General features: G+C 36.7%; 1 long non-coding RNA gene across 1 annotated transcript; it reads right to left on the bottom strand.

Annotated features, from left to right (window-relative positions):
* Positions 1-1777: 1777 nt before the first annotated feature.
* Positions 1778-9746, bottom strand: LOC110743193. The gene is made up of 3 exons (XR_002521842.2): positions 8921-9746; positions 5870-5945; positions 1778-2325 (listed from the first exon to the last, which is right to left on the bottom strand). It is a non-coding gene; the product is annotated as an uncharacterized LOC110743193 (long non-coding RNA).
* Positions 9747-21396: the final 11650 nt, after the last annotated feature.

Below are 21396 nucleotides of genomic sequence, written 5' to 3'. Positions count from 1 at the left end.
TCTGTCTATGTCTATGTGTCTATGTCTATGTCAAGGTTTATGTTGATGTTGATGTCCATGTCTAGGTCTATGTGGATGTCAATGTCTATCTCTAGTTCTATCCTATTTGTCTGTTTCTCTGGAGGAAAATACATTCTCTTTTTTGTCAATGCTACATCATTTATTCAGGAAAAATTCAAGTTGGTACTCGGTTCTTCAGTGTTCTTTAGTAAAAACCATGCTCAAAGAGTATTGTACGGAGACTGTGTTTTCCAAGTTTGCTGAAGTGATTTTTCTCTCTTAATTTCATATTATGTTTGTGGATTGTTAAGTTGATTTCTGAGGAACAGCAGGAATGGGTCGGTGGGGATCAGTCAGAGGAATGGTGGGTTGGATATCTTTATTTGTGTTATTGTGTTATTGTTTACTCTCCTAACATTTTTGAAACCTCTGGCCTATATTTGGCTGTTACTTCTTTGATGGTGTATCAGTTTCATGAAGCTGCCTTAACAAACTGCCATAAACTGGGTCCTTAAAACAATAGAAATTTAGTTTCTCATCATTCTGGAGGTTAAGAATACAAAAAATAAGCTTTTAGCACGGACACAATCCCTCCAAAACCTCTAGTAGAAGATTTTTTTCCTTTCCTTTGCCTGCTTCTGGTAGCCCCAGTGCCTTGGTTACAGAGGCATCACCCTCATGTCCACCTTTGCACCTCTGTTGTCACGTGACTGACTGTCACTTCTCTTCAGGTCTCTGTCTTCTGCTTTTTTTTTTTTTTTTTTTTTTTTATGGAGTCTCGCTCTGTCACTAGGCTAGAGTACAGTGACGCGATCTCAGCTCACTGTACCTCTGCCTCCTGCGTTCCAGTGATCTCCTGCCTCAGCCTCCTGAGTAGCTGGGACTATAGGCATGCACCACTATGCCCAGCTAATTGTTGTATTTTTAGTACAGATGGGGTTTCACCATGTTGGCCAGGATGGTCTCGATCTCTTTACCTCGTGATCCACCCACCTTGGCCTCCTATGAGGGCCCACCCTAGCAACCTCTTCTTAACTTGATCATATCTGCAAAGACCCTGTTTCCAAATCAGGGAACATATACAGGTAACAGGGGTTATAACTTCAACAGATATTTTTGGGAGACAGAATTCAACCCACATCAGATGATATTTATGGTTCTTGAAAGCAATTGTGACTTATTCACATTTAAGTCTTCAGAATGGGAGAGAATAAAAACTGATAGCACAGTTAATGCTCAGAACACGGTAAAATCGTATGGTGATAAGATGGGTTTCTATTGTGTCTGCTAAACTGCCCTATGAAGAAAATTTTAAATTCCATTGTTCAATGGTGGCACCATTGCAGTAAATATGTATCTCTCATACAGTCTACTTGATTTATAGTTTCTGATAGATATGATAATACTTAAGCCTTGGTATATATTATTATACTTATGATACATATATCTAAGTCACTTATGTATTTATTTATTTATTTTTTGAGACAGAGTCTCGCGCTGTGTCACCCAGGCTGGAGTGCAGTGGCGCGATCTCGGCTCACTGCAAGCTCCGCCTCCCAGGTTCACGCCATTCTCCTGCCTCAGCCTCCGAGTAGCTGGGACTACAGGCGCCCGCCACCACGCCCGGCTAGTTTTTTGTATTTTTAGTAGAGACGGGGTTTCACCATGTTAGCCAGGATGGTCTCGATCTCCTGACCTCATGATCCACCCGCCTCGGCCTCCCAAAGTGCTGGGATTACAGGCTTGAGCCACCGCGCCCGGCCCTAAGTCACTTATAAACCGTCATTAGTTTGCACATTTATTTTTGTTGTAACATGAAATCCAAATGCCCATTTTCCAGCTATGAGTGCTAAGCTATGAGTAGTTGTTCTGTTTATCTTTTCTATCTCATTTGGCTTAAAATGGATGCTTAGGATGCTTAGTTAAGGGTAACAGGATTTAAAGCCTTGTCATCAGAGAGCTACTTGAAAACTAGTCTCTTTATGCCAATGTATTCTAGTCGTTGCTGTTGAAGGCAGCATAACCAAACAGTGTAGTATTCAATAGCAATAAAAACAATCTTAGGACAGTGATTTCTCTGGAATTCTTCATTCTTAATGAGTGGTATTACTTCTTATGTATATCTGGTGAAGCTAAGGCATAAGATGTTACTAATAGATGCAAACTACTCTATTCAAGTGATCATCTGCCCAGTGCTTAGGAAACAATTTTGACTGGTGCTGAATGCATCTGAATGAGCAAATCACATGCTGTGAAACTCGGTATAATAATTGGAGAAGATGTTTTGTCTTCCTGTTTTGTAAATTCTTCTGTATGTCCAGTAAGCTGTGGATAAACAGGTTCAGACAAATATTACGATTGGAATGCCAGTTCTAGATTGTGCAGGAAAAGATTTTTTGTCAAATTTTTCTGACCCTCAAAATTGTGCACATTTTACAGGAAGCACAGATATTAAATCATGTCCTATCATGTCCCTCACCTTTCTTTGTTCAAACAATGAACACTGCTAGTTTGAGTTGCTATTAGAAAGTACCATAGACCAGGTGCCTTATAAACAGTGGAAATGTATTTCTCATAGGTCCAGAGGCAGGGAAGTCCAAGAGTAAGATGCTGGCAAATTCTGCATCTGGTGAGGGTTGCTTCCTGCTTCCTAGATGATGGCTCTTCACTGTAAACTCACAGTGTTAAAAGGGGCAAGAGAACTCTTTGGGGTCTCTTTTAAAGAGGCACTAATCTCATTCATGAGGGCTCCACCTTCATGATTTATTCATCTCCCAAGGGCCCCACCTCCAAGTACCATCACATTGTGAATTAAGCGTCAACAGCTGAGTTTAGGGAGGACACAAACATTCAGTCCATAGCACACACTTCAGCCCTGTCCAGCGTAGCAGCTAAGAACTCTAAACATTTTCTGGATTGTCACTCTAAGTTGCGGTTGACTTAGGTCACAGGTGACACATACCCAAGTGATTAATTCTATGACCCTTTTACAATGAGACCAAGACAGTTTTCTATATTAGAGAACGTGTGCTATGTTATATCATACAGTTTTCGATAGTATAAAAAAATTTTGACCAAAAAATATTATTTGATTTTTATCTCATCCAAAGAAAGAAAAGTTGTGGAAGAAAGTAAAACAAAAATCTTGGGAAACCCTGTTGAATATTCTGTTATATGGTATGATGCTGCAGAAATCCTTTGATAGTTATAATACATTAAAATTGTGGATTCTTTTTTCACTGGGGTAATCAGATTCCATTGCTGACTTATTTATGTAAATAAAATTGAGATTAATGAACATTCCTCTTATGCAAGAAAAAATTTTGTGTATTTTTTAAATTCAGTAGCTAGAACATACAGTGATGAAAATGAATGTTTGCCAATTGAATTGACTGAACAGGAAGAGGTAGTTTCTAAATGTCATTGTATTTTTGACCCTGGATATCATTACTATATAGAGATAGGGCCAACATGAAGAAACAATAATATATTCCTTATCACACAATTTCTTCTTACATGGATTGTAAATGGGTGAAAATTGAAAAAGCTATACTTGCTTTTTTCATAGTAAATGGAATCAAAACAAAAACAACATGAGTATTTGCATTAAATGCATTGGCATTCACTAGATTCAGTTAGCATAACAACCAACTAGGTGGGCTGATATGGGTATAGCAGCTGCCTGTCATCAAAGGGTAAGGATTTGGTATTGTTCCTAACCCAGATCTAGGGTTAAGTGAAGATTTGTTTTGATGAATAATACAAATTTTAAAATCTTTTAAAAGAATTTTTTCCTCCATGGAAGTCAATTTACCAAATTCCCAAATAAAGCAAACTCTCAGGTACAAAAATATAATTTGTGTTTCTGAAAATATTCCAGTATATATAATGAGTCTTCGTTATGTTTGGCATTTGTCCAGCTCCAATCAAGTTTTCTGTGCAGTTCTGCAATTTTTAATTAATATTGGTTTTTAAATTTTCTATTTGTATCCGTTTTTTACTATGAAATTATATTCTTCTATGTGTATTTTCCACTTTTCCAACACGTTTTGAACCATTTGACTTTTTTTTTTTTTTAAATAGACAGTCTTGCTCTGTCACCAGGCTGGAGTGCGGTGGCATGATCTCAGCTCACTGCAACCTCCGCCTTCTAGGTTCAAGTGATTCTCTTGCCTCAGCCTCCTGAGTAGCTGGGACTACAGGCACACACCACCATGCCCAGCTAATTTTCTGTATTTTTAATAGAGACAGGTTTCATCATGTCGGCCAGAATGGTCTCCGTCTCTTGTCCTCGTGATCTGCCCGCCTCAGCCTCTCAGTGTGCTGGGAATACAGGCATGAACCGCGGTGCCCGGCTGAGTCATTTGAATTTAAAGTCACATGCTGGGCCTGTTTGTTTACTCTTTGGTTGTGTGCTGGGTGTGGGATCATGAACAGACTTTGTTCATAAAGCGCCTCTCTTTTAATATGACTTGTAAATGCTGTTTTAGCAAATTGGTTTTAGTCATATGTCATCTGAATCTTATGGCACTATTGACTATCTCCTATCTTTTCCTAACCAGAGAAGATAAATTATTTTCTCATTCATGTTTTTATACCATGTTTTTGGTATAACATAAAACACTCTTTTCTGATAAATTCAAACTCTTTAGCATCAAGAGGGTAGGCTGCTGAGGCAACCTCACAGCATCTCAAAATGACTCTTAATCTGTCACTTGTGGATGCAGATGAGTGCGATCTGCCACCTGTCGTGTAACACTGCCGGTTAAGTCATTTATCTTTTCCCCATTGCTTGCTATGTAAAGCCCAAATGACCCATCATGGCAGACACACTGTGAGCCTATCTTTTACACTTTATATCCTACCCCATTTTTATTTAAGTACCCTATGCTTTGGCCATACCAAATCTCTTGTTGTTTCCCATATTTACTTCCTGTTATGATGTACATTCTCTTTCCTCTATCTTGAAAACATTTTACCTTAATTGTCCAACAGATAAAAACCTCTAAGTGCCATTTAAGCCTCTGCTTACGTGGGGTCTTCCATGAGAAGTCTTTGGGCATTTTCAAGGGCTCTTGGTCAGTTTCTCCTCTGTGGGGATCACTCCCTCCCACGGTGTGCTAGTCACTCCTTTACTGTGGCGTTTATCATGTGAAGTGGCAGTTTGCTAATTGTGAGTCAATGCTTTCATGCTTCTGGAGATAGGGATGTGTGCTTGCCCTCCTCTGACCCAGAACATCACTTCCCCTGTAATGCCTCTTCAGACAATGCTGGTGGAACACATGTTCACTATTTCTCTTTTGAACTGGAGAATTGTCCCCTCCATTCTATATGTAATTGACACATCCTAGAGATTTATGATCACCTACCACTGGGAAGATTATAGCATCATTGATAACAACAAGAAGGAAGATAAAAGGAAGCTAGTGAACATTAGTAACTCCAAAGGCACCATACGAAAATTTGTTTGGACATCTCATAAACACACCTTCAGTAAGTGCCGAAAATGTAGTGTTGACTAAGCCAGCCTTTTCTATTTTACCTATGAAACCAAGTTGATAAATTTATGATCCCTCTGAGTTTCTTTGTGCCTTGTAAATTAAAAAGTTATGGATCTAAAGGTGACGCATAGTTTGCCAATATAAAAGTGTAATGCAAGCACACTGTTTCACTTCTGCTATGAAGGTCTGGTTTGCAGCAAATCCTCTGGATAATGGGAGGCTGGAGAAAAGCGGCATACAATACGGGCACAGGAAATCATCTCATCTGCATAAAGGCATCCAAAAGATGCAAAAGCACCCTGGACTCGAGGTACCAAAATCCTGGAGAGAAAGAAAACTCATTGAGGAGAGCTCAATATTTCACGTACCTTCGTAAAACTCATTGAAGAGAGTTCATATTTTATGTACCTTCTCCTTTCACCATATTTGCCAATTTACAGTTGCCTAAACAGAGAAACAAAATTAGCCCAGAAGAAAGCCCAAGTCTGCTGGCATTGAAGGAAACAGAGACATGGGACAGTGGACCGATCACTTTTGGCATTGACTTACAAACTTCATTTCAGCTTTGCCAACATGGAGCAAAGAGAGTGAGATACTCAATAAAATTACCAACATTCTCATGGCACTGGAGAGATACATATTTTAATTCAGGGATTGTCATGTGGAATGACCCTGGGAAGCATGTATCCTGTCAGTTGGCAACCCTGGAGGGTGGGACTCCGGGAGGAAGTGGGAAGCAGAAATGGACCAGCACTCACACAGACTCCCACTGAGAATCAGGACAAGTCCTGATGGCGTTAGGGTGATTTTCTCCCTCATTTAATACTGGCTCAGCTAAGCTAAGCTCAGCTAAGTCTCTTACCAAAAAATAAAAGCACCATCCAGAAACTCTCCATTTTTAAGATGCATGAAGTCCAACATTCAATAAAATACAATTACAAGCATGGCAAGAGACAGAACTCGGAGAAAATAAAAGAGAAACCAGTGATAGAAATATTGAGTTTATCAGACATGGGCTTTAAATAACTCTGATTAACATATTCAATAAAAAGACATGAAAATAGGGATAATTTTGCCTGTAGTCTATATCAAGCCTTCAGATGAAACTTCTAAAGCCAAAATTAAGAATTCAATCAATAATTGTTTTAACTGCAAAGTTGAAGTAAGGATTTATTCACAGTTTGTGAATTCAAAGTTTATTCACAGTTGAAGTAAGGATTAGGGGTCAGTAGAAAACATACTGTCAAAAGCATAAAGAGAAAAAAATGGAAAATGTAAAGCATGCAAGAGCCATATTTGACACGGAGAAAACTATGAAGTATTTGTAACTGCAGTCCTAGAAATTGTGTAGAAAAGAGATAATGAGAAACATATGGAGAGATAATGGGAGACAATGTTCCAAAACTGACAAAAATATTAAGACATAGATTCAAGGACTATTACAAATTCCAAAGAAGAAAATAAATATACATCTACATGTATTGACCAAAATAAAGAGAAAAATCTTGAAAGCAGCCAGAGGGAAAAAATATGCGTCTTCCTTCAAGGAACAAAAATAAGACTGACAGCTGTCTTTTTAACAGAAAGAGTGAAAAGCACAAGATGGTAAAATGCCATATCTAAAACTCTAAAATAAAATAATTATCAAACTGGAATTTGATTGTCAGTGAAAATAGCTTTCAAAAAAAAAAAAAAAAATCAGTGACTGCCAACAGCACAAGTCCCTATTACCTATCCCTTCCCTGATGACCTCTATAATCTCTGGACAGATTAAGGACTCTGAAAAATAAACACAAGCAGGCAGATTCTGTAAAAGGGTCATCATTTGGGACAAATGACACAAACAGAGATATTTTTCTCATTTTTTCACTTCCCATGGCTTTGCCCAAAGACAGACCTCTGCCAAGTAACGTGGTGGTGCAAAGATCCCATTGTGTTTCAGATTACAGAACCAGGGAAAGAAGTACCAGAAGTCGAGTTTAAGAGGGAAGATCAAGAATTGTGAGGTCTGGGGAATAGGATTTCATAATTCTGCTTATGAATCTTCACAAGCCTTAAGCTGATCCCTGAACCAAACATGTGTGAGACATACCCAATCCAGTGTGACAACAACAATAAAAACTGAGATTTCAAACACCACCCACCTAAGGTGAGAAAAAACAACATTTGATACTAGTTAGATTGATTGGTTGCCAACAGTAAATATCATGTTCCAGGAAATTACAAGTCAATTCAGTTTCTATGCAAGGTGAGATTCACAACGTCCAGGATCCAATCCAAAATATCTCAACATACAAAGAACCAAGATAATGTACTCCGTTCATGAAGGAAAAAAATCAGTTAACTGATGCCAATCTTGGTATGACTGAGATGTTACAATTAGTAGAACAAGACTACAAAGTACTACTATGGACTGAAGTATGCTCCCATCACACACAAAAAATTCATATGTTGAAGCCCTGACCCACAGTACGACTGTATTTGGCCATGGGGTTTTTAGCAGGTAATAATTGGTCTGATGATACCTGATCTGTGGTAATGTGTTATGGCAGCCTACAAGCACCTATATTAGCTGTGCTCCATAGGTTAAAGAAAAGGACATCTGAAATTAATGAAAATACAGGAAATTTTAGGAGAAAAAATGACAACTAGAAAATAAGCCAAATGAAATTGAGCTCAATAGTAGAATAGAGATGGTGAAGTAGACTGTCAGAAATTGAAGATGAATAAATAGATATTGTTCAATCTGAAGAGCAGAGATAGGATTAAAAAAAGTAATAAATGAATAAGATTCCAGAGATTCATCAAAAGTTCTAAAGTATGTTTATTCATAGTATGAGAAAGAGGGGATGATGGGGCAGAATAAATAAGGATAAAATTTCCAATGACCAAAATATTAACAAATTTATAAAGACATAAATTTAGAGATTCAAAAAACTCAGCAAGCCTTGCATAAGTTAAATTCAAAGACACTACCTCTCTCTATATATGTATCATCATAAAACTGCTCAAAAACAAAATTAAACTGAAAATGTTGAAAGCAGCTAGAGAAAAAGATGGACTTCACATGAGGACAATAATTCAAATGGTTCTGATATCTCATCAGAAAGTTCAGATAACAGAAGACAAACATAAGTATTTTAAGTGTTGAAAGAAAAACAAATGAACATAAGATAAAGAAAAACACAGAAATCATTACCTATATGGAGGGAATGGAGAAGAAATTTCAGTTGGAGGAAAACTAATAGAAAGTAATAGAATGTGTTACTAGTAGCTGTTTTACAAGTAATACAGAAAGGGCATCAGAAATGAGGTTAACATATTCTGCATACACACACACACACACACACACAAAACATGCACACAAGAAAAGTAATTGCATGGATAGTCTATCATACTATCACAAGCTATGTATTTACCTGCCATTTTCCTCAAGACATAGCCAACATGGTACAATCATTGTGTCTTTAGAAGTTTTGGCGTCTGCCACACAGATTTTTCTCAGCTTTATCAGCTTTAGGGTTGACCCTCTGTCACTTGTTCATATTCCCACTCCAGTAAAAATGCACAAATGGTTTTGAACATCAAAGACAAGATGTCTGGACCCCACTTTCCATCTTCCCAGATGATCTTTCTGCATCTCTATAGATGCAAACAGTTGCACATGGCAAAGAAGCAATATCTGTCTTCGTTGACCTTTCTAGACACTAGGCCTTAGACCAGGGCTTGAAAGCCAAGTCTGGAGGGTAAATCTGACCCATGACCTGTTTTTGTATTGATGTTTCCCTGGAACACAGCCTCTCCCTTGGCTCAAGTCTTGTCTGTGGCTGCTTTCACATGACAACAGCAGACTTGAACCATTGTGACAGAGAACAGATGGCCTTGAAACACTCATCATGTGTTTGTTTCTACTGGAAGGTTTGTCCTCTAAACAAAGGAAAATAAAATTTGGTTATTTTACTTAGAAGAACTATAAGTGGATAAACCTTCTAGTTTTAAATAATAAAAGGAACTTTGTAGTGGTACTTTCGAAGTAAAATTAAATTTTCCTCAATATACATAGGCTTATTAACTTAGAAATTAACAACCATTGGCAATTCTTCCCATATTGCAGATTAAGATGAGAATGTTAGACCTGTTCCTGAGCCCGTAAGTTTTTATGGGACATCCCATTGTAGTGGCACATACATGCACTTACACAAGGAAATACGGCATAGCATCCTAAAACAAACAATCCAAAAGTAAAGGGGACACTTATACTTCTCTAGAAAAACAAAACCAGAAGAATTTGCTGCCCGCAGCAGTGTACCTAAAGAAATACTAGAAGTTTTTCTTCAGGAAAAAGGGTACCATGGAAAGGCAGGGATAATTAACAACTAAGGAAAGGTTACACATGAAGTAAATCTAAATGAATATTGACTATATAAAACAATCATAATTTTGTTTGTGTTTAATGTTTAATCTTTAATGGCAAAAATCATAGAACATAAACATTTAAAATTTACTAAATTTCAGCCCTGAATGTAGAAAAAACACTGATATATATATATATGTGTGTGTGTGTATGTGTATATATATGTATATATATATGTATATGTATATATATATACACACACACACATATATATTTTAGATTTTACTAACTTATGGATGCTAATAAGGTAACCAATAAAATAATGAAAGAATAGAGTGATATAATAAAAGTAATTAAAAATTTTTATTTTATTTTATTATTATTTTTAGAGACAGGGTCTCACTCTGTCACCCATGCTGGAGTGCAGTGACATGATAGTAGCTCATTGCTACTTCAAACTCCTGGGCTCAAGTGATCCTGCCACCTCAGTCTCCCAAGTAGCTGGAACTACAGGCCTGTACCACCACAAAAATGTGAATTTTTTTTCATCTAAAACAAAGCAAGGAAGAATAAAAGGAATATAGAACATAAGGAACACAGAGACTTAAATGAAATGTCAGTAATTTAAATGTAGATGCAAATAGATTAAATACTTCAATTAAAATGTAAAAGTTATCAGACTAAATTAAAAATCTCCGGATAGATATAACTTGCAAGAGCTACTCTTAAATACAAACGTCACATAAAGCTTCGAAATAAGGAAAAATAAGCAAATCAAACACTACCTCAAAGAAATCTGGTATAGCTTAACACTATCAAAGTATACTACAAGGGAATTAAAATTAGTATAACATGGAGAATAATCTTTTATAAAGTTATGTATCACCTTACCAAGAAAGAGATCAATTATGAATTTGAATGAACCTACCACTATACCTTTACATCATAGTATAAAGATCGATAGAACTAAAAGAAAGGAAAAAATATCATAGCCACGTTGGGATCCTTTAATGTACCTTTATTATTATACAACAGAAAGATGAGATTAAACAAAATCAGTATGAATTTGAAAGATCTGAAAAATATCAGTAAATTTGATCTGATTGACATATGGAGAACGCTGCATAGAATTGACCACATGCTGGACCACAAAAACTCTTTCAACCTAAGAATGAAAATCATTCAGAGAACAATGTCTAAAACAGTAAAATTAATCTCGAAATCAATAAGAAGTAGGCAAGTAGAGCTCTGAATGTTAAAAAAATAATTAGTATGTTTGTAAATAACTCATAAATTAATAAAGAAATGACAAGGGAGTTGATAAAGTATTTTGAACTGAAGATGATTAAATATGCCATATTTAAGATTGCTAAAGTGAAAAAGACAACATATGAAGGATTGGCATGGCTATGTTGTAACTGACCATTTCACAGACTTCTTATAGGAGCTGATGTTTTATAGTTTAACACTTTGTATCAACTAAAGTTGTATATATTTATGCCTTATTACTCAGAAATCTGCAATTTACCCAATACAATTTCAGTAATCTGGACCAAAGACATATAGAAGCATGTTCATAGCAGAACTATTCTTACTAACTAAAAATTGTAAAAATCTAGTTGCCAAATAGATAAATAATGACCTAGGCGGGACACGGTGACTCACACCTGTAATCCCAGCAATTTGGGAGGCTGAAGCTGAAGAAGTGCTTGAGCCCAGGAGTTCGAGACCAGCCTGGTCAACATAGTGAGACCTTGGCTCTGCTAAAAATGAAAATTAGCTGGGCATAGTGGTGCACACCTGTGGTCTCAGCTACTCAGGAGGCCGAGGGAAGAGAATTACTTGAGCGTGGGAGGTTGAGGCTATAGTGAGCTGTGATTGCACCACTGCACACCAGCCTGGGAAACAAAGCAAGACCCTCTCTCAGAAAGTAATAGAAAATAAAAAAACATCGATGGTCTATTCACACAGTGATATATTATATGACAACAACAAATAACAATGAATCTCATAAATATACAGTTGAGTAAAAGAAGTCACATACATAAGATTATCAAGTCATTAATAAACATATTTAAAAGGTAAAACTCATTGATAGTTTATGAATTAATAGGGTGATTCCTTTGGAAATGTAGTAGGGGCAGTAAAGATGCTGAGGATAGCTCTGGGTGCTGGTAATCTTCTATTTTTCAAATTTCATGGTCATCAGAATGTATTCACTTTATGAAAATTCATTTAGCTGTACATTTATGATTGTTATACTTTATTATATTGAGATGAGATTAAAAACTTCACCTAAAATTCTGTAATGCAAATAAATATTTTGAAAAATACCTTTTGGTTAAAAAACGAGAAAGCCAAAATATCATTGCATTTTGATATTTTTATTCAATGTATTAATTATATAAAGTTTTTTTTTACATCGATGACCCTCATGTGGGCAGATGTATACAATTTTTCAATGTTGATATTAACTAATGTTTTTGAGAAACTGGTAAGTTTCAGTTTTATTAAAGCATAGTGTCAGTATTATTAAATTATTGTAAATAAATGAGAGAAAGGTTAAAATGACCATAAAGTTTAAATGTTTAAGCATTATGTGTTGAAAAAATGACTTGTCATTAATAAAAGGACAGCACACAACTAAACCTGGTTAGATTAAAAAAAATATTACGTAGAATTAAGTGGGCCATATCTGATTAGTCTAAAATTAAGACTTGTTTTCATTTTTATACTTCTGTTGTTTACCGTGCTGTTGTTGAAGATACAAAATGTTTGGCTAGCGAATAACTTAAGAGATTTTGAAAAACTTCAGAAGGATGTAATAAAACTAGATGACTAAACAATTTGTTGTCAAATGAAACATAATACACAGTGGAAGATATAATACACTATAAGAAATATTTAATATACATCCACTGTTTTGTAATGATTGCAATCACTGAAAAATTAAATATTAATATACACTTGTACAGACTGTCCTTAACTTATGGTGGTTTGAGTTATGATTTTTTGACTTTATTACAGTGTGAAAGCAATACATACTCAATAGAAACCCCATACTTCAAATTTTGAATTTTGATCTTTTCCTGGACTAGGAATATGCAATAAATACTTAGCTCCCAGTCATTCACATGATCATGAGGGTAAACAACTGATAATGATGCCAAATGATTTTGCCCAACTCTAGGCTAGTAAGTGTTCTGATTTTGTTTAAAGTAGGGTAAGCTAAGCTACGATGGTCAGTAGGTTAGGTATATTACATGCATTTTCAACTTATAATATTTTCAACTTACAATGGGTTTATCAGGATGTAACCCCAACCTAAGTCAGGAAGTATGTGTACTTATTTCATCCTCAATATTTTATTTAGATAATTATGGAGTACCTATTATGGTCTTTAGATTCCATATATCTCATATTTCAAAATTATATGGAAAGATCAAGGACCAGGAATAACCAAGACACACCTTGAAAAAGAAGAACACACAAGACAAGGTTTGTCCTATTATATATTGAACTCGTTGTAAAGCTGTATTGCATTTTATAGGCAGTATTGAAGTAGGGATCAATAAATACACCAGTGGAAAATAAAAGAAACATATTCCAGAAACAGATTCATGCATATGTGAAAACCTGATAAATATCAGAGCTGTTGTGTCATATCAGCAGGAACAATAGTTAACACAGAATAAAGGGAAAGCAATTGACTATTCAAGTAAGAAACAAGAAACAGACCCCATCTCAATTGATAAGCAAAAATTTATTCCATACTGGCATTTGAATGTAGTCTTGATTTTAGATAATCGTTTTATAATGACATCAATATTCTGGTTGTTATGATTATACTATGGATTTATAATATGTTAACATTAGGGGAAGGTTGAAGAAGAAAGTAAGTGAACTACCTGTGTTAGTTTCGTAACTGTTCTGTAAGTCTATAATTCTTTCAAAATAAGAAGTTTTTTTTTTAAGAAAGATAGTACAAGTAGTATGTGATCAATAAAAATTGAATTCCATGTTGATCATGAGTTTTAATGCAAATAGCAAAAGTTAATATTCTTTTGAAAACAATATATAAGAATACCTTTAACCCTTTGTACTTGGAATAATTTTCTTAAATAAGACTTAATAAATACAGATCATAAATAAAAATATGGATAAATCCAACTACTTTAAAAACAAGATTTTCTGTATATCATAATTTCTATCTCATTACCACAATAGTTACCATATATATATATATATATATATATATATTTTTTTTTTTTTTTTTTTTTGAGACAGTTTCTTTGTCCGTTACCCTGGGTTGGAGTGCAGTGGCATGATCTTGGCTCACTGCAAGCTCCACCTCCTGGGTTCACGCCATTCTCCTGCCTCAGCCTCCCAAGTAGCTGGGACTACAGGCACCCGCCACCATGCCTGGCTAATTTTTTTTTTTTTTTTAGTAGATATGGGGTTTCACTATGTTAGCCAGGTTGGTCTCGATCTCCTGACCTCATGATCTACCGGCCTTGGCCTCCCAAAGTGCTGGGGTTACAGGCGTGAGCCACCTCATCTGGCCAATTGTTATATTTTTAAGAAACAAAGGTTCAAGAGGTCGATGACAGCTCATAGAAAATAGTGATTTAGATATGGAAATCTAACTTAAATCTCATTTCTGCCTAATTCCAAATTTTTTTCCTTTGGGTGTTATAATTTTCTCCTTCTCAAAAAACATATTTTAATCAGTAATAGAACTAACCTATAATTGTAAAAGAATGCATGGATAATATAACCTGCATTCATGGCATGTTGTATGCTCACACCTACCTAAATTTACAAGAGAAGACAGCTTTTAGTTTATTAGAATCCATTTTTCTTTGTTTTTGACATTTTGAAGTTAGGTATAAATAAGGATTTCCTTATATAAAAACATGTCATGCATATTGCAATTACAAATATAGATTGATACAAGTATGTTGGATTGGTGACATACCATGAGCTGTGTGGCTATTGATACTATGATTTTCTGAAATTGTAAACAACTTTTGGTAAAAGTCTGAGCCGAAGTATATGTTTTATTTAACTTACATGATAATTGTATTTCTGAATAATCCCATAAATATTAAATCTCAGCAAAAAATACTTTACGTTTCAAAAGAGTATTAGGTTTTATGCTCAATCATCCACCAATAGGAATATTAATGGGACATTTGATTTTCCAGTAAAAAAAACTTTAAAAACTTTTTATTGTACAGGGCTGTCCTGTGAATTTCAGTGTAGCTAACCAATGGGACCCAACCAATTACATTCAGTGCGTTGCTTTTCTTTGTGACAGTGCAAAATCATTCACATGAGGGGTCTTCAAAAAGTTTGTGAAAAATGCATTTTATGAAAAAACTAAGAAGAGATTCTAAGATTGTTTTGGACCCGAATAAACTCATACTAACTTGTTATAACATGTCTAAGCAGGATCTAGTTTGAGGCACTAAGAAGGGTAAGACATCAGTTAAAAAAAAAAAAACCGTATCAGAGCAACATGAATTCTGCTAAAATTAAAGAACACACATAAATTTATGGTGATGCTAAAGTGGAAAAATGGTAAAATCTTCGATGCTTTACCCAAAGTTTACGAGGACAATGCCCTAAGGAAATCAGCAGTTTACAAATGGGTAACTTGTTTTAAGAGACAAGATGATGTTGAAAATGAAGCCCATACTGGTCAATCATTCTCATCAATTTGTGAGAAAAAAAAAAAATCATCTTGTCCATGCCCCAGATGAAGAGAACTAAAGATTCACAACACAAACACAAGCCAGCACCATAGACAGATCGACTAGTGCAGCTTACACAATTCTGACTGAGAAATTATAGCTAAGCCAATTTTCCAATTAATAGGTGCCAAAACCATTTCACCCAGATCAGCTGCAGACAAGAGAACTTTCAGCGGAAATTTTCAACAAGTGGGATCAAGATCCGGAAGCATTTCTTTGAAGAATTATAACAGGAGATGAAGCACGGCTTCACCAGTACAATCCTGAAGACAAAGCACAACCAAAGCAATGGCAACTGAGAGGTGGAAGTGGTCCCATCAAAGCAAAAGCAGACCAATCCATGAGCAAAGGTCATGGCAACAGATTTTTTTTTTTTTTTTTTTTTGTAAGCATAAGTTATTTTGGCTGTTGACTTTCTGGAGGGCCAAAAACAATACTATTTGCATATTCTGAGAGTGTCTTGAGAAAGCCAAAGCTTTTGCAGCAAAACACCTGGGAAGCTTTACCTAAGAGTCCTTTTCCACCATGACAATATTCCTGCTCATCCTTTTCATATAACGAGGGCAATTTTGTGAGAGGTTTGATGGGAAATCATTAGGCCTCCTCCTCCAATCATTACCGTCCCAATTTAGTTCCTTTCAGCTCCTTTTTTGTTTCTGAATCTTAAAACATAAATCTGTAAAGTGTGCTCACTTTTCTTCAGTTAATAATGTAAAAAAGACTGTGCTGACATCACTCATTCCCAGGAAGCTCCACTGGTATTATTGCTTACAAAACTGTCTTGAACGTGATGAAGCTTATGTTGAGAAATAAAGTTTATATTTTTCCCTTTTATTTATTAATTCCATTCTCCACAAACTTTTCAAAATCCCCTCATACATTTTGAAATAATTTAACACCTTATTGGGAACCACTGGCTAATTCATATCAAGCTTCAGATTAATGTAATCACGCCTGGCAGTTTTATGTTTGATAGAAACAACAGAGCAACAGTTTCTTGTGTTTGCTGGTTGTTCTACCGCCTTCCAACAACTTTCCAAAATCTTTTCTCAAAAACTTTAGAAGGTAGCCATCTCTTCATCTTAGATAAATGTAAGTTAAAGAGGTCTAGTGCACTTTTGGAGGCTGAGGTGGGCAGATCTCTTGAGCTCAGGAGTTTGAGACCAGTCTGGGCAACATGGCGAAAACCTGTCTCTACAAAAATACAAAAATTAGCTGAGTGTGATGGCACACATCTGTGGTCCCAGCTCCTCAGGAGTCGGGAGGATCACTTGAACCTTGGATGGGAGATGGGAGGATCACTTGAGGCTAGGATGCAGAGGCTGAGGTGGGAGGATCACTTGAGCCTAGGATACAGAGGCTGCAGTGAGCTGAAATTGCACCTCTGCACTCCAGCCTGTGTGACAGAAAAAACAAAACAAAACAAAATTCTAGAGATTTTCCCCAAGTCAAACACAATTAAACAGCTAGGTAAAATGGATCTCTTATTTAGTTGTGAGTTTTCATTATGACAACCAGAGGGAAGTTTAGCCTTCTACAGTTTTGCTATGGCGTGGATCCTTTCACATCACAATGTGCCATTTTCTTGGCTGAATTCAGCAAAGGATGGCGTGGCAGTGGCCGTGGCTCTCTGCAGACTCCTGCCTTGGCTCTGCCACAGGCATCCATGGGCAGCAATTGTTTCTCCCTTGCCTGTATTTCACAGGGCAGCCAGCCGGTCTTTGAGATGTGCACCCAGCACTTCTTGAAGTCTGTGTGATATATTAAGGAACTTTGTTCACTGTTGAAGGCAACCATCTGGTACAAAGTGCTGACACATTTGTTCTGATAGCGCACTGAGAAGAAGCCTACCAGAGCTGCTGTGGGGGAGGTGAGGACAGGAGCAGCTAACAACCCTGAAGCCCCATGAGGACACATGGGAAGACTATGGGAGCTGAGAAAGACCAAAAACACTCTTGTGCAAACACTCAAGGTTAAGAGACCTGAAGTATCAGCAAAAGTACAAAGTGCTTCTCTCACCCAGGGAACGTGGGGAGATGTGGGGCAGTCCTGGGGAAGCATACACAAGCATGTGCAAACTCAGCCCTCTCATTTGGAATAAACAATTATAAAAAGACAGCATCAAATTATATTATTAGAGATCCCCTCTTATCTTCTTTTAGGCATAAGCTAAGAACTAACTTGTTCTCCTCTTGCTAACAACACAATGGTGACACAGGTGAGAAGTTATATATTACGGAAGTCCAGACAGGGTTTCATGGAAATAATACCTAATCAGGCACAGAAAGGGGGTATAGTAGACAGAATAGCCTCACCTACCCAAAAATATCCACATCGCCATTTCTGGACTCTGAAAATGTTATGCTGTATAGCAAAAGGAAATTTAAAATGCATATGGAATTAAATTGCTAATCAGATATCATGAGATGGGGAGACCATCTGGATGGTCTGGACAGTCCTGATGTAGTCACAAACGTCCTTATGAGTGAAAGACAGGCAAAACAGTAAGTTTGAGAATGGTGCAGCTTGAGAAAGACTCAAGCAACCATTGTGGGTGGCTTTGAGGATGGAAGGGGGCCATGAGCCAAGGAATGCTGACAACCTCTAGAGCCGGAAAAGGCAAGAGAATGAATGGACTCCTAGAGCCACTAGAAAGGCATGCAGCCCTACTGAGACCTGTTTGAACTTTGGATGTGCAGAACTGTATAATGACATCTTTGTGTTGTTATAAGCCGTAAGGCTGTCTACAGCAGAAATAGGAAACTAATATAGGGTGGATTAACTAGTGCCTTTTTACTTTGTTTGTGGGATGGCAGACTTAGAGCAGCAGGTCGATAAATTTAGCAGCAGTGACTTAGTGATGAGAGAGAAAGATGTTTCATGGCTGCTTGTCTTTGCATCATATGTTAAATTCTATCCTAATTCGAGCTCTCCCAATGTAGAAGTAATAGGCACTAGAATCAAACAGTTTCTTTGGAAATAATTCCAGTGTTCTGCTGAGATGAAATTATGAACGATGCCCAGGTACATGAATTTTGCCTACAGTATGAAGGATTTTGTGCCATGCATTGCATTTCACATTTGTCAAAGGTATAGTAATTTTGAGAAGGGAAGATTCAAAGAATAATGCTTTAAAGAGGCATATGGGATTAACTGAAGGGAACTGAGGCCAGCTAATGTCTTTTGCATTATTTATTCATTTACCAAATGTGTTTAGGAGCTGTACTCAGCGTAGAGACAATAAAAAAATGGCCAAACTTAATTTGTGTTTTCAAGAGGTTAATTGTCCATTGAATGAGACAATCCTATGGATGATTAAAAGACGACACAGCAAATACTTCCCTGGAGGCATGGACAGGATGTGGGGAAACAGGGCATGGTGTTGGAGTGTCCCTGGGGAGAATGACCAGCAATAGTTCACTGTGTGATTATCTCGCCTGAGTATTCTTATTGCATCCATGAGCACTCTATTCTTGAAACAAATGTCATATTGGACTGTTTTAATTACTTACTTGTCTGTCTTCCCTAGTTGTTTTTTATGTCCTTAAAGAAAGGCCTGTATATTTTCCCATTTGAATTCCTAATGAAAACCCTAAACAATAGAGAGAGAAAGAGGCTCCTGAAAAGAAAATGGTATGTATTCCAGAGTAAGCATTGCAATGGGAATACAATGGGCATATTCAGGGAAGCAAAGGAAGGTGAGGGTTTAAAAAGGAGACATGAGGAGGATTATATAATTGTTTTTGGATAATTATCCTTGAGTGCAAGAATCGCTACCAACGGGAGCTCCAGTTTGAGGTTGGACAGGAAGTTGCTGGACAGATGTCCTCGCAAACATATTATTTTGTGTAAGGTTGCAGTGGCCTTTGTGTAAGCTTGTGGTTTTTGCAGAGCCTTTTGCAGAGTTCTTATCATCAGGCATACTTGAATGAGAACCCTCCATCATGGCCTTCCCCGGCTCCATTTGTCAGGGTTTTAACACAAGTGACTTCGTGAGTCTAACAACTTTTACACTAGCAACTTGCTACAGTGTGAATGTTTGTGTCCTCCTCCCCCACATTCATGTGTTGATACCTAGCCCCAAAGGTGATAGTGTTAAGAGGTATGGACTTCGGAAGGTGATTAGGTCATGAAGTTAAAGGGCTTCCTACTGTTACAAAAAAAAAAAAAAAAAAAAAAGAACATATTGGTACCAAGTGAAGATGCAACAAGAAGGCACTGTCTATGAGAAGTAAGCCTTCATCAGACACGATATCTGCTGATGCCTTGATGTTGGACTTCCAGCATTCAAAACTGTGAACAATAATGTTTTCACCTTATAAAATTCCCAGTCTGTAGCTGTAGTACCCTTTTATAGCAGCCTGTACAGACTAAGACACAACTACTCCAGGTTACTCACTTGCAGGCTGAGTACATGAATGGTAGAGTGAGTGAATGAGAGGGTGACTGAGTGAATCAGGTGACATTTGGTCTGAAGGATCTTGAAGTACAAGTAAACAATCAGTGAGATGGGAGATATATATATGCCAGGTGCAGGGTAAAGACTATATATATATGTATATATATATACAGAGAGAGAGAGAGAGAGAGAAAGAGCGCGCAGGTAAAGCTAACAATATTGTTCCACTTTGATTTTAATTTCAAAGACATCTTTAACACTTTACTATTCTTGTATACAAATGCCACTTAAACCTGGGTACAGTCAAACTTGAAGATACTAGCAAGAACTGGTGCCCCGGGGTGGCCCTGTAAGCAAACTGTCCTCTTTCTCCTGATGCATAGTCACAATGGCAAACACCAATGACCCACAACTGTGGACCCAGGACCCATATCAAGGCTCCAGGACAACATGGCATATGGAAAAGGGATCCTTGCTTTGTCCCTGGACTCAGAAATGCGCTTCCTTTCTCTCTCTGTTGTTTCCCTTGGACCACTCACTGTTCTTGCTTTTCCTCCATTCTTTCTTTTGTTCACATCAGCTCTGGCTAAAACCAAAGTCGCTTCATGGTCCAGAATCAATAGCTAAATTCAAGCATTTTCCTGTGTAAAAGGGCTATGAGGACTAAAACAGTCAGAGCCAGGCCGATCATAACCCATTCCTACCACTTCTGGAATTCACATCTATCATGTGTTGTTTTGTATGTTTGTTTGTTCTCCCATCTTCAAAGATACATGAGTCATTTCCTCTCATTTTTCTTGTTCAAGAGAAAATTAGAAAAGAGAGGCTAAAATGATCAAAGACAGGAGTGGGGTGTGTATTCCCCTGTTGCTGTATCAGAGCTTATCAGAGAAGAAAAGTTTGAAGTCCATAGTTTCTAAGGAATAAGTCATAACCAAGCCATGTGAGCTATTTTCCCACCAACAACTTAGAATTGAAGAAGTTTTTGTTTAAATATTCATGTAACAAAGTTATTTAAATTGTATTTTTGATAGTAACATACTGTGGACACTAATGAGCTTTTGTGATGATAGATAATTATAAGAGGCGTTTCAGATGGTTTAGCAAGGTAATTTTTGAAGTTTTAATTAATAACTAATATTTATATGTGGTTCTTAAAAACATGATTTTTGCATACATTTTATTGGAGAAGAAAGAATAAATTCTATAGTTTGAGAATTTTATTAGGAAATTAATATTGCTATTATTTAGATTTGCATATATCCAAATGTACTAAAACCATCTCTTGGATTTTCTTGTTTATAATATTCCCAATGGTTTACAGATTTGCAGAATCATCATTCCCAGAGTTATAAAAAGGCAATTTTCTGCCTCGCTAGTTATTTT

The sequence above is a fragment of the Papio anubis genome, chromosome 6, assembly GCF_008728515.1.
Source record: "Papio anubis isolate 15944 chromosome 6, Panubis1.0, whole genome shotgun sequence".
Lineage (NCBI taxonomy): Eukaryota > Metazoa > Chordata > Mammalia > Primates > Cercopithecidae > Papio > Papio anubis.
The sequence above is the reverse complement of the archived record's forward strand: the minus strand, read 5'-3'. Positions and strand labels throughout refer to the sequence as shown.